Here is an 11,785-nt window from a genome sequence, read left to right as displayed (position 1 = left end):
CTATACTTTTTTTTTTTTTTTTTTTTCAATTTTATTGTAGTGAAATCATACACAAGATATTCACCAACATAACTTCCACATTTATAGCTCAGGGACATTGATGACATTTTTCATGTTGTATCACTATTATTGCTATCCTTTTCCAAAATATTCCATCACCATTAGCATAAACTCAATGCTCCCCAAATAAAAGCTTCCTCTTTCTTCCTCCTTCCTACCCTGGCAACCACTAATAATATATATAGCCCCCCCCCTTTTTTTTTTTTCCAACCTATCTAGAAATTTTCCATCCTCTCCTCTCCCATCCCTGGTAACCAAAAAGAAAGTCTCTTTGTATTTATAAACCTTTCCTTGACTTTTTATAATAGTTGACTAATACAATATTTGTCCTTCTATGATTGACTTATTTTACTCAGCATAATGTCCTCCAAGTTTATCCAACTTATGTGGTGTTTTGTAGATTCTACATTATGCTTTAGGGTTTCTGAGTGAATTCCATTGTGTGTATATACTCCAGTTTATCCATTCCTCAGCAGATGGGCACTGAAGATATTTACATCTCTTTGCTATTGTGAATAGTGCTGGGATGAACATGGGTGTATATATATATACTCATGTCCTGCCTCTTACTTCTTTAGGATATATACCTAGCAATGGAATTGCTGGGCCAAATGATATTTCTATTTCCAACTTTTTAAGGAATCATCATACTGATTTCCACAGTGGTTGTATCATTTTACTGTCCCACCAGCAGTGTAAGTAAGAGAGTTCTAATCTCTCCACATCCTTGGCAACATTTGTTATTTTCTGTCTTGTTGAACTTTGTTGTTAAGGCTGGGGTGAGATGGTATCTCATGGTTGTTTTAATTTGAATGTCTCTGATAGCTAATGATTCTGAATATTTCTTCATGTGTGTGTTCACTGCCTCAATATCTTCTTCGTTGAATTGTCTGTTCATGTCTTCTGCTCATTTTTTAATTGGGTTGTTTGTCTTTTTGATGTTGAGGTGTTGGTGGATTCTATAAATTTTAGAGATAAGTCCTTTGTCAGACATGTCATTGCAAAATATGTTTTCCCATATTTTAGGTTCTCTTTTTACTCTTTTGGAGAAGTCTTTAGATACCTATAAAAATTTAATTTTTAGCAGGCCCCAATCATCTAGTTTATCTTCTGTTATTTGTGCTTCTTGGGGTTATTCCTGAAAGTCTATTTATGCCATAAATTTGGGCCCCTAAGTTTGTCCCTAGATTTTCCTTGAGGAACTTTATGGTTTTAGGTTTCAAATGGTCTTTGATCTATTTGGAGTCAGTTTTTGTGTATGATATGAGGTATGGAACTTGTTTCATTTTTCAGCAAATGGATACCTAGTTTTGCCAGCACCATTTGTAAAAGAGACTATCTCTTCCCCATTTAATGGATTTCAGATCTTTGTCAAATATCAGCTGATCATAGGTCAATGGATCTATTTCTGGGTTCTCAATTCTGTTCCACTGGTTTTTGTGTCTGTTGTACTAATACCAGGCTTTTTTGACTACTGTGGCTGTATAGTAGGTTTTGAGATCTGTAATTGTGAGACATACTACTTTGTTCTTTTTCTTCAGCAGTGGTTGCTTATTTGAGGTCTCTTTCCTTCCATATAAAATTAGTGATTGCTTTTTCCATGTCTTTAAAGAAAGTTGATGAAATCTGGATTGGGATTGCACTGAATGCATAGATTATTTTGGGTAATATTGACATTTTCACAATGTTCAATCCTTCTATCCATTAGCATGGTGCATTCTTCCATTTATGTAGACCTCTTATAGTTTCTTGAAGGAGCTCTGGTAGCATAGTACCTAAGGCACTTGACTGCAAACCAGAAGGCTGGCGGTTCAAACCCACCAGCCACTCCTCGGAAGGAAGGTTGGGCAATCCTACTTCCGTAGTGATACTGCCTCGGAAACCTAAGGAGGGGTCGCTATGAGTCGGGGTCGACTCGACGGCACATAACAACAACAACAACATTATAAATGATACTGGTTTCCTTATTTCATTTTCAAAGAAATTTTTCTGGTGTAGAGGAATCCAAGTGACTTTTTTATGTTGATTTTGCATTCTGCCATTATGTTAAATCTTTCAATAAATTCCAGTCATTTTCTTGCTGAGTCTTTTGGGATTTTTATGCATAGAATCAAATAATCTGCAAAGAGGGATCACTTGACTTCTTCCTTACCAATCTGGATGCCTTTGATTTCCCTTTCTTGCCTTATTGCTCTGTCTAGGACTTTCAATACAATGGTGAATAGAAGTGGTGATAGAGGGCATCCTTGCCTTGCTCCTGTTTGTAAGGGCAATAGTTTCAGGCTCTCTCCATTGAGAACAACGGTTTTGCATATATGCCTTTCACTATATTGAGGAATTTCCCTTTTATTTGTGTTTTTCTCAGAGTTTTGATCAGGAAAGGGTATTGGATTTTATCAAATGCCTTTTCTGTATCTATTGATACAGATCATGTGATTCTTTTCCTTTATTTTACTTATGTGATGGATTATATTGATTGTTTTTCTAATGTTGAACCAACTTTGCACACCTAGTATGAATCCCACTGGGTCATGATATATTATTTTTTTTTTGATTTGTTGTTGATATCTATTGGTTAGCATTTAGTCAAAGATTTTTGCACCTATATTCATGAGGTTTATTGATCTGTAGTTTTTCTTTCTAGTGGTGTCTTTGCCTGGTTTTGGTATCAGGGTTATGCTTGCTTCCTAAAATGAATTTAGGAGGAATCCATCCTTTTCTGTGTTCTGGATTGATTCGAGTAGGATACGTATCAGTTCTTCTCTCAATGATTGGTAGAATGTGCCAGGGAAATTATCTGGGCCAGGACTTTTTTTGTTGGTAATTTTTTTTTTGTGACCTGTTCAATTTCTTCTTTTTTTATGGATCTGTTCAAATTTCCTACCTTGTGTTAGTTTAGTTAAATAGTATATTTCTAGAAATCTGTCCATTTCTTCTAGGTTTTCAAATTTATTGGAGTACAATTCTTCATAATATACTGATGTTGTTGTTGTTGTTATGTGCTGTTGAGTCAGACCCGACTCATAGCGACCCCTCCTTGGGTTGCCGAGGAAGTATCACTATGGAAGTAGATTGCCCCATCTTCCTTCCGAGGAGTGGCTGGTGGATTTGAACCACCAGCCATCTGGTTAGCAGTCAAGTGCCTTAGGCACTATGCTACTAGAGCTCCCTAATATACTGATATTATTCTTTTATTTCTGTTGGTTCTGTTGTGACTTCACCCATTCCTTTCTTATTCATGTTATTTGCATCTTCTCCTTCTTTTCCTTTGTTAAGTTTGCCAGTGGTTTGTAGATTTTATTAAGTCTTCTCAATGAACCAACTTCTAGTCTTGTTGATTTTTCTATTGTCTTTCTACTTTCTGTTTCATTTATTTCTGCTTTAATCTTTATTATTTATTTTCTTCTGGTGACTGTAGCCTTTTTCATTGTTGTTGTTGCTATTTTAATAATTGTTGGAGATGTTGGGTTAAGGTGTTGATATTTTCTCTTTCTTTTTTCTTGATGTGTGCACTTATTGCTATAAATTGGCCTTTGATCACTTCTTTTGCTGTGTCCCAAGGATTTTGGTATGTTGTGTTTTCATTCTCATTTGATTCAAGGAATATATTAATTTTATTTTTTAATTATTCTATTACCTAGTCTTTTTTTTTGAAGGAGTGTGTTATTCAGCTTCCATACATTTGCTCTTCTTCCATTGGTCTTCCTAGCATTGTTTTCTAATTTTATAGTATTGTGATCTGAGAAGATACTTTGTAGTATTTCAGTGTTTTAAAATTTATTGAGGCTTTCTTTGTGGGCTAACATATGGTCTATCCTGGAGAATGTCCCATGTGTTCTGGAAAAGAATATATATTTTTCTATTGTTGAGTGAAGTGCTCTGTAGACATCTATAAGGTCAAATTGGTTGTTTGTATTGTTTAGTTCTTTTACATCTTTGTTGAGTTTCTTTCTAGGTGTTCTTTTATTGAAAGTAGTATGTTAAAGCTTCCTACTATTACTGTAGAATCGTCTATTTATCTTTTCAATTCTCTTCATGTCTGATTTTTCTATCTTGGAGTTCCTTCATTGGATATGTAGGTATTTATTACGTTTATATCCTCTTGTTCTATTGATCCTTTCATTATTACATAATGTCCTTCCTTGTCCTTATGGTTGTTTTTGTCTTAAATACCATTTTATCAGAAATTAATATTGCCACTCTTGCCCTTTTTTTGGTTACCATTTGCTTGGTATATCTATTTCCAACCTTTGATTTTGAGTCTATTTTTGTCTTTGTGTCTAAGGTGAGTGTCTTGTAGACAACATATGGTCATGTTTTCTTATCCAGTCTTTAATTCTCTCTGTCTCTTGTGTGGTGCGTTTAATACATTGAAATTCAGTGTAATTATTTACAAGTAAGAAGTTATTGATGTCATTTTTTATGTTTTTTTTTTTTCATGATGTTGTTGATTTCTTTGTTCCATATCATTCAGCAAACAACAACAACAACATATCATTTTCTCTGCTGATCTCACATTTTTTAGGAATTGTGTTATCATCTCTTTTATTGCTATTGTTTCGGTATTTGCTAAGTATTTGTGCTTGTCTTCTTTTTTATTTTGATGCATAGGTTTTTCTTTGCAGTTACCCTGTGATTTATTATTTTCTTTCCATGTTTAAAATAGTATGTTGTACCTCTCAGTTGTTTTGACTTTTTCACCAGTTGAAGTTCATTAATTACAATATTTATTCCCTATTTTGGTTTGTAGTTTTCCTCATTTACCAATTGATTCTGGTTTCCTGTTTACTATTTTGTAAGCTTATTTTATTTTGAATACTTCTATAACTGGGTTGGTTTCTGGGTTTTGTCATCATGTGTGTTAATCAATGATTGTTATTTGCTGTTGTCAGTTATCTATTGGAGGGATTACCCTTAGAATCTCTTGTAAGGTTGGTCTGGTTTTAACAAATTCCCTTAATTTCTGCTTATCTGGAAATGTCCTAATTTCTCCCTCATATTTGAGGGACAATTTTGCTGGATATACAATTCTTGGTTGAAAAGTTTTCTCTTTCAGGGTTTTATATATCCCATCCCATTGCATTCTCACCTGCATGGTTTCTGCTGAGAAATCAGAGCTTAGCCTTATTGGTTACCCTTTGTAGGTAACTTTTCGTTTTTCCTGTGCTGTTTTCAGGATTCTTTCTTTGTCTTTGGTTTTGGTGAGTTTGATGATATATCTTGGTGATTTTCTTTTGGAGTCTACCCTGTTTGGAGTTTGTTGAACTTCTTGAATGGATATACTTTTGTCTTTCATCATATTAAGGAAATTCTCTCCCAACAAATCTTCAATAATATTCTTTATGGTTTTATTTGTCTCTTCCTGTTCTGGAATTCCAGCTACACATAGGTTAATCCCCTTGATGATATCCCACATGAATCTTAGGCTTTTTTCATATTGTTTTGATCTTTTTTCTGGTTGATCCCTTAACACGTAATATTGAGGTATTTGTCTTCAATCTCATTAATTCTGTGTTCTGTTGATTCCATTCTACACATTTGCCCATTCAATGTGTTATATATTTCTGAGTTCTTAGGATTAATCTTCTGTATTTCTATTTGTTGTTTAGGTATCCTTTCCAATTTTTTGTTTATGTTGTCAAATTGTTCTTGCATTCTTTTCTGAATTGTTCTAGAGTTTTGTCTGTTTTCCTTAATTTTCTCATTGTTTTCCTTGATCTGTCTTTCAATCCATTGAATGTACCCAAATATAACTCTTTTGAATTCCTTATCAGGCAATTCCAATGCTGCTGCTTCTTCAGGGATATTTTTGGGTTTGTATCTTGGTCTCTGTTTTCTACCACTTTATCTTGCTTCTTTATATGAACTGAGAAGGTTTTCTGTCTCTGAGACATTGTGGTGATTTTGTATTTATGTTTAATTTCTGGTAGTATGTTGGAGTGATTTGCCCAATATCCCCCCCCCCCCGTATTTTGTTTTGATTTACCTGTATGAACAGGGTACAGTGCTTCTCTATTTGCTAGTTGTTAGCACTTAGGCACTCACCACCTGTCTCCTGGTGGATGTGATAGAGAATGAGAGTGTGTGTACAAATCTCTGTTAGCTGTTGGTAAGGAGTTATTGAGGGTGAGTTGTGCTGATATTGGTCACTGTCTATCATTGCCAGTTGGTGAAAAAGCAAGTGGTAACCCTTACTCAGTGGATGCAGCTGCAATAGGGGCAGGTATGGTTGGGGTGTGTTGGAACGGTTGCTATTTTCCACTCAGTTAGACAATAAATAACACACACACACACACACACATACACACAAACAAGAGAACAAAAAACTCAAGCCACATAAACAAATAGGAACACTTGCAAAACAAGAAGAAGAAGAAGAAGAAGAAATGCAATAAATGAGAACACTATTCAAATATATTTTAAAAAAGATAAAAGAGAATGAGAAAAAGGGGGGAAATTGACAATATCTGGGGAAGGAGGAATGAGAGAAAAAAGCAAGAGTAAAAGAATAATTTAAAAAATGGGAAAATTGCGAAATGAAATACAAGGTATGGGAAGAACTAAAAGAAAGAAAAAAAAGGAGGAAATCAGGAAAAGGCAAGAAGGGGGAAAAAAAAAACAGGGAAAAGAGTTTTAAAAAAAGGAAGAAAAGAGGAAGATAAAAAGAATAATTTAAAAAGAATAAAAAACAATACTGTGGGGGACAGGGCATGGTACCCAGGCTCTGTCAGGGCACAGACTGGGATGAATTTCCTGCCGGTCAAGAAGGTAGGTGGAGGTGGGGCATGACCACTTCTCTGTTTACCAAGAAGGTGTGGGGTGTAAAAGTAACAATGGGAATATCACATCTTTCCAGTCATCAATCTCCAGTACAGCTGCCTTTGCTGTCCTTGGCAAGCAGAGCCCACTCCTATGTCACCGTTCAGGTAAGAATACCACTTGCACATATTCAAAATGATTGTGCCCGCTGTTTGTGATATTTAAAATGGCTGTGCCCTCAGCACAGCCACTAGAAGTCCACAACTCTGTGTGTTTCCTTGTTCCCTGTTGTCCTTTCTGGTTGTCAGGCACCAATACAGTCCTTGCCCATGCAGTATTTAGTGAGCAGAGCCAATTCTTAGGTTTCCATCAGGAAATATTCTAAATGGCTGTGCCATCAGGACAACAGGTAGTCCACAGCTCCATTTGTCTCCTGACTCACTGGTTTCATTCAAGCTTTTCTACTAATTGGTATTTAATCCACTTCTTTATCCTTGCCTTCAAAGCCCAGAGTTTCAGGGTCATCCTCTGTATCAATTTCAATTGGTTTCTCATTGCTTTGTTACAGAGGGTCTGTGTAGCTTATGCCCTTCTTCTGCCATCTTGCCAGAACTCAAGGCTATAATCTTTAAGGAAGCAGACTGGCACATCTTTCTTCCATGACTGATGTGTTTGAACTATCAACCTTTTGGTTAGCAGTCCAACACTTAACCACTGTGCAACCTGAGCTCTTTGTCTGAAAGAGATTAAAGGATGATCACTAATTAATGGATTAATTCATTCAGCAAACATAAGATTGCTTGTTAAACATTGGATTGCCAGGTACTCTGAGGCACTAGTGGCATAAAGATAATAAGACATGTTATTGTTCTGAAGAGATTTCCAGTTTGTAAGGAGTAAATGTGCTTAGAAAAGGAGCTCTATTTTCCCCCAGGCCTTTCCCTTCCTGGAACTAGAATAAGTATACTAAATTGGTGCTTCTCAAGTTCTATCATGTATAATGATCATTTGGGGATCTTGTTAAATATAGATTCTAATTCAGAAGTCAGACATATCTAACATGCTCCCAGATGATGCTGATGTCTGTGGACTACACTTTGAATACCAAGGGTCAGGAGGCTTTTCTTTCTTTGAAACCATGCTGTATTTCTTTGCTGCTGTGGTATTCTGACTCTTCAACTGTTACAAAGGCATTCACTTTAAGAGCCAAGTTCTGAGTGTTTATTTGACAAATTATCAGTCTGTTCTGTTTGTTTTATAAAAATATGCCTCTTAATTATATGGTATTCATATTCAATTGAATGAATGCAATCCGTGTCACTTATTTTTGATAAAATATTGTCTTAAAATTATACTGTTTGGCTAATTAAGAGTAAATGATCATTTTCACTTCAGAGTATATTGCATTTTCCTAATTATTATGCATGTCCATGCTAGAACAAATGCCATTTTAATAGTGAGATTAAACCAGAAGAATGTCAGGCATATGACACAAAGGAAAGCAAAAGAAATTTTGCAAATTATTTTGTTCATGTTTTTCTTAATTCTTCCATCTTTTCTCAACAGTCTCTATTGCATGTGTTCTCATTAACTTCTGTTCTAAATCACTTCACATTGCCTTCCTTTAGGACTTCCTGGGAAGAAAACTCACTTTCTTAATTTCTCTTGTTTTAAGTGGCCTTCACTTATGATTATTTCACTGTACCAAAATAGAATTTTAAGTTCCTCTTATCTCTATGTTCAGAATAGTCTATAGTTAACTTTTCCCTACATTTTTTTCTGTTATTTTCTTCTAGACTAAACAGATAGATCTTTAACAGGACATTTAATAAAAAATTTGTTATTATTTATTTAAAAAAAAAATATATATATATATATATATATTTTTTTTTTAATTGAGTTTTTGGTGAAAGTTTACATAGCAAGTTAGGTTCTCATTTGACAATTTCCACATAAATTGTACAGTGACATTAGTTATATTTGTCATAATGTGTCATCATTTGCTTGGATTTTGTTCTGTTTGTTCTCTTTCCACTACTCTCATTTCCCTATCCCCTTATTTTCTTATATTTGCTTTTGAGTAATTGTTGACCTTCTGGTCTCATGCTGATTTTTTTTTTTTTTTTTTTTTTAAGAGTAGGGCAACAATCTTACAGTAATTCCTTTATTTTGAGTGCCCTGTTATTTTGCTAAAAGGTGATCCAGGGGTTCTGTTTCAGGTTTAAAGAGTATCCCAGAGAGATAACCACACACAGTCCTCTGTTCTCTACTATTCCATTTTTTTTTCCCCCAAAATAAGAATTTGAGTTCTACTCCATATTTTTCTCCCATTCTATCCTGGACAACTATTGTGATTGGGCACCATCTACTCCTGGTCATAGAGTAAAGGAGGTTGTGGCCTATGTATACTTGTTTCTTCACTGAGCTTTTGGTTATGTTCTTACTGTTTTGCTCCTGGCAAGCAGAGACCCCTACAAGCTTTTTAGACCCCAGTCGCTATTCTTTTTACTACAATGCAGATCACCAGCCTTACTCATATGGATAAAGTAAAGCTTTAGAGACCTCCATTTGCTGATATGGCACCACTCAAATTGAGGAGAAACAGCGGCAAACATCCATTAATAATCAGATCATGGAATGTACGAAGTATGAATCTAGGAAAATTGGAAGTTTCAAAAATGAAGTGGAATTCATAAAGATTGATATCCTAGGCATTAGTGAGCTGAAATGAACTGGTTTTGGCCATTTTGAATCAGACAACCATATGATCTACTATGCCAGGAATGACAGTTTGAAGAGGAATGGCATGGCATTCATCAACACAAAGGATGTTTCAAGATCTTTCCTGAAGTAGAATGCTGTTGGTGATAAGATAATATCCATATGCCTACAAGGAAGACCCATTAATATGGCTATTATTCAAATTTATGCACCAACCACCAAAGCCAAAGATGAGGAAATGGAAGATTTTTAGCAATTTCTGCAGTCAGAAATTCACCGAACATGCAATCAGGATGTGTTAATTATCACTGGTGAGTGGAACACAAAAGTTGGAAACAAAGAAGAATCACTGGTAGCTGGAAAATTTGGCCTTGTGACAGAAATAATGCTGGTGATCACATGACAGAATTTTGCAAGACAAACGACTTATTTATTCCAAACACCTTTTTCAACAACACAAACTTTGGCTATACACATGTACTTCACCAGATGGAACACACAGAAATCAGACTGATGACATCTGTGGCAAGAGGCAATGGAAAAGCTCAATATCATCAGCCAAAACCAGGCCAGGAGCTGATTGTGGAATAGACCATCAACTGTTCATATGCAAGTTCAACTTGAAGTTAAGGACAATTAAAACAAGTCCATGAGAGCCAAAATAGGATCTTGAATATATCCCTCCTGGATTTAGAGACCATCTAAAGAATAGATTTGATGCATTAAATACCAATGATGGAAAACGAGAAGAATTGTGGGATGACATCAAAAGCATCATCCATGAAGCAAGCAAGAGGTCACTAAAAAGATAAAAGAAGAGAATTCCAAAATGGATGACAGAAGAGACTCTGAAACTTGCCCTTGAGCAGAGAGTACCTAAAGCAAATGGAAGAAATGACAAGATAAAAGAATTGAACTGAAGATTTCAAAAAGCAACTCGAGAAGACAAAGCCAATTACTATAATGAAATGTTCAAAGACCCAGAGTTAGAAAACCAAAAGGGAAGAACATGCTCGGCATTTCTCATGCTGAAAAAATTAAGGAAAAAAATTAAGTCTCGAGTTGCAATACTGAAAGAATCTATGGGCAAAATATTGAATGATGCAGGAAACATCAAAAGAACATGGAAAGAATGCACAGAGTCACTATACCAAAAACACCTAGTCAATCTTCATCCATTTCAGGAGGTGGCATATGACCTAGAACCAATGGTATTGAAGGAACAAGTCAAAGCTGCAATGAAGGAATTGGCAAAGAGCAAGGCTCCAGGTATTGACAGAATATCCATTGAGATATGTCAACAAGCGAATTCTGCACTGGAGGCACTCATTTTGTTATGCCAAGAGACTTGGAAGACAACTACCTGGCCCACTGACTGGAAGAGATCCATATTTGTACCCATTCCAAAGAAAGGTAATCCCACAGAATGTGGAAATTATCAAACACTATCATTAATATCTCATGCAAGTAAGATCTTACTGAAGATAATTCAAAAAGAGTTGCAGCAATATATTGACAGAGAACTTCCAGAGGTGCAAGCTGGATTCAGAAGAGGATGTGGAACAAGGGATATCATAGCTGTTGTCAGATGGATCTTGGCTCAAGGCAAAGAATACCAGAAAGATGTTTACTTGTGTTTTATTGACTATGCAAAGGCATTTGATTGTGTGGATCATGGCAAATTATGGATAACATTGAGAAGAATGGGAATTCCAGAACACTTTATTGTACTCATGAGGAACCTGTACATTGACCAGGAGGCTGTCATTCGAGCAGAGCAAGGGAGTACTACATGGTTTAATATCAAGAAGGGAATGCGTGAGGGTTGTATCTTCTCCCCATACTTATTCAATCTATATGCTGAGCAAATAATCCAAGAAACTGGACTATATGAAGAAAAATGTGGCATCAGGATTGGAGAAAGAATCATTAACAACCTGAGATACACTGATGATACAACTTTGCTCCAGAAAGTGTGAATGAGTTGAGGCACTTACTGATGAAGGTTGAAGAATACAGTCTGCAGTGTGGATTACATCTCAGTATAAAGAAAACAAAAATCCTCACGACTGGATCAATAAGTAGCATCACGATAAATGGAGAAAAGATTGAGGTTGTCAAAGAATTCACGTTGCTCGGTTTCTACAATCCACGCCAATGGAAGCAGCAGTCAGGACATTAGACGACGTGTAGCACTGGGAAGGTCGGCTATGAAGGAACTCTTTCAAGTGCTGAGGAGCAAGGA

The sequence above is a fragment of the Orycteropus afer genome, unplaced genomic scaffold (assembly GCF_000298275.1).
Source record: "Orycteropus afer afer isolate SDZICR_OR568_19922 unplaced genomic scaffold, OryAfe1.0 scaffold00060, whole genome shotgun sequence".
NCBI classification, from domain to species: Eukaryota; Metazoa; Chordata; class Mammalia; order Tubulidentata; family Orycteropodidae; genus Orycteropus; species Orycteropus afer.
The sequence above is the reverse complement of the archived record's forward strand: the minus strand, read 5'-3'. Positions refer to the sequence as shown.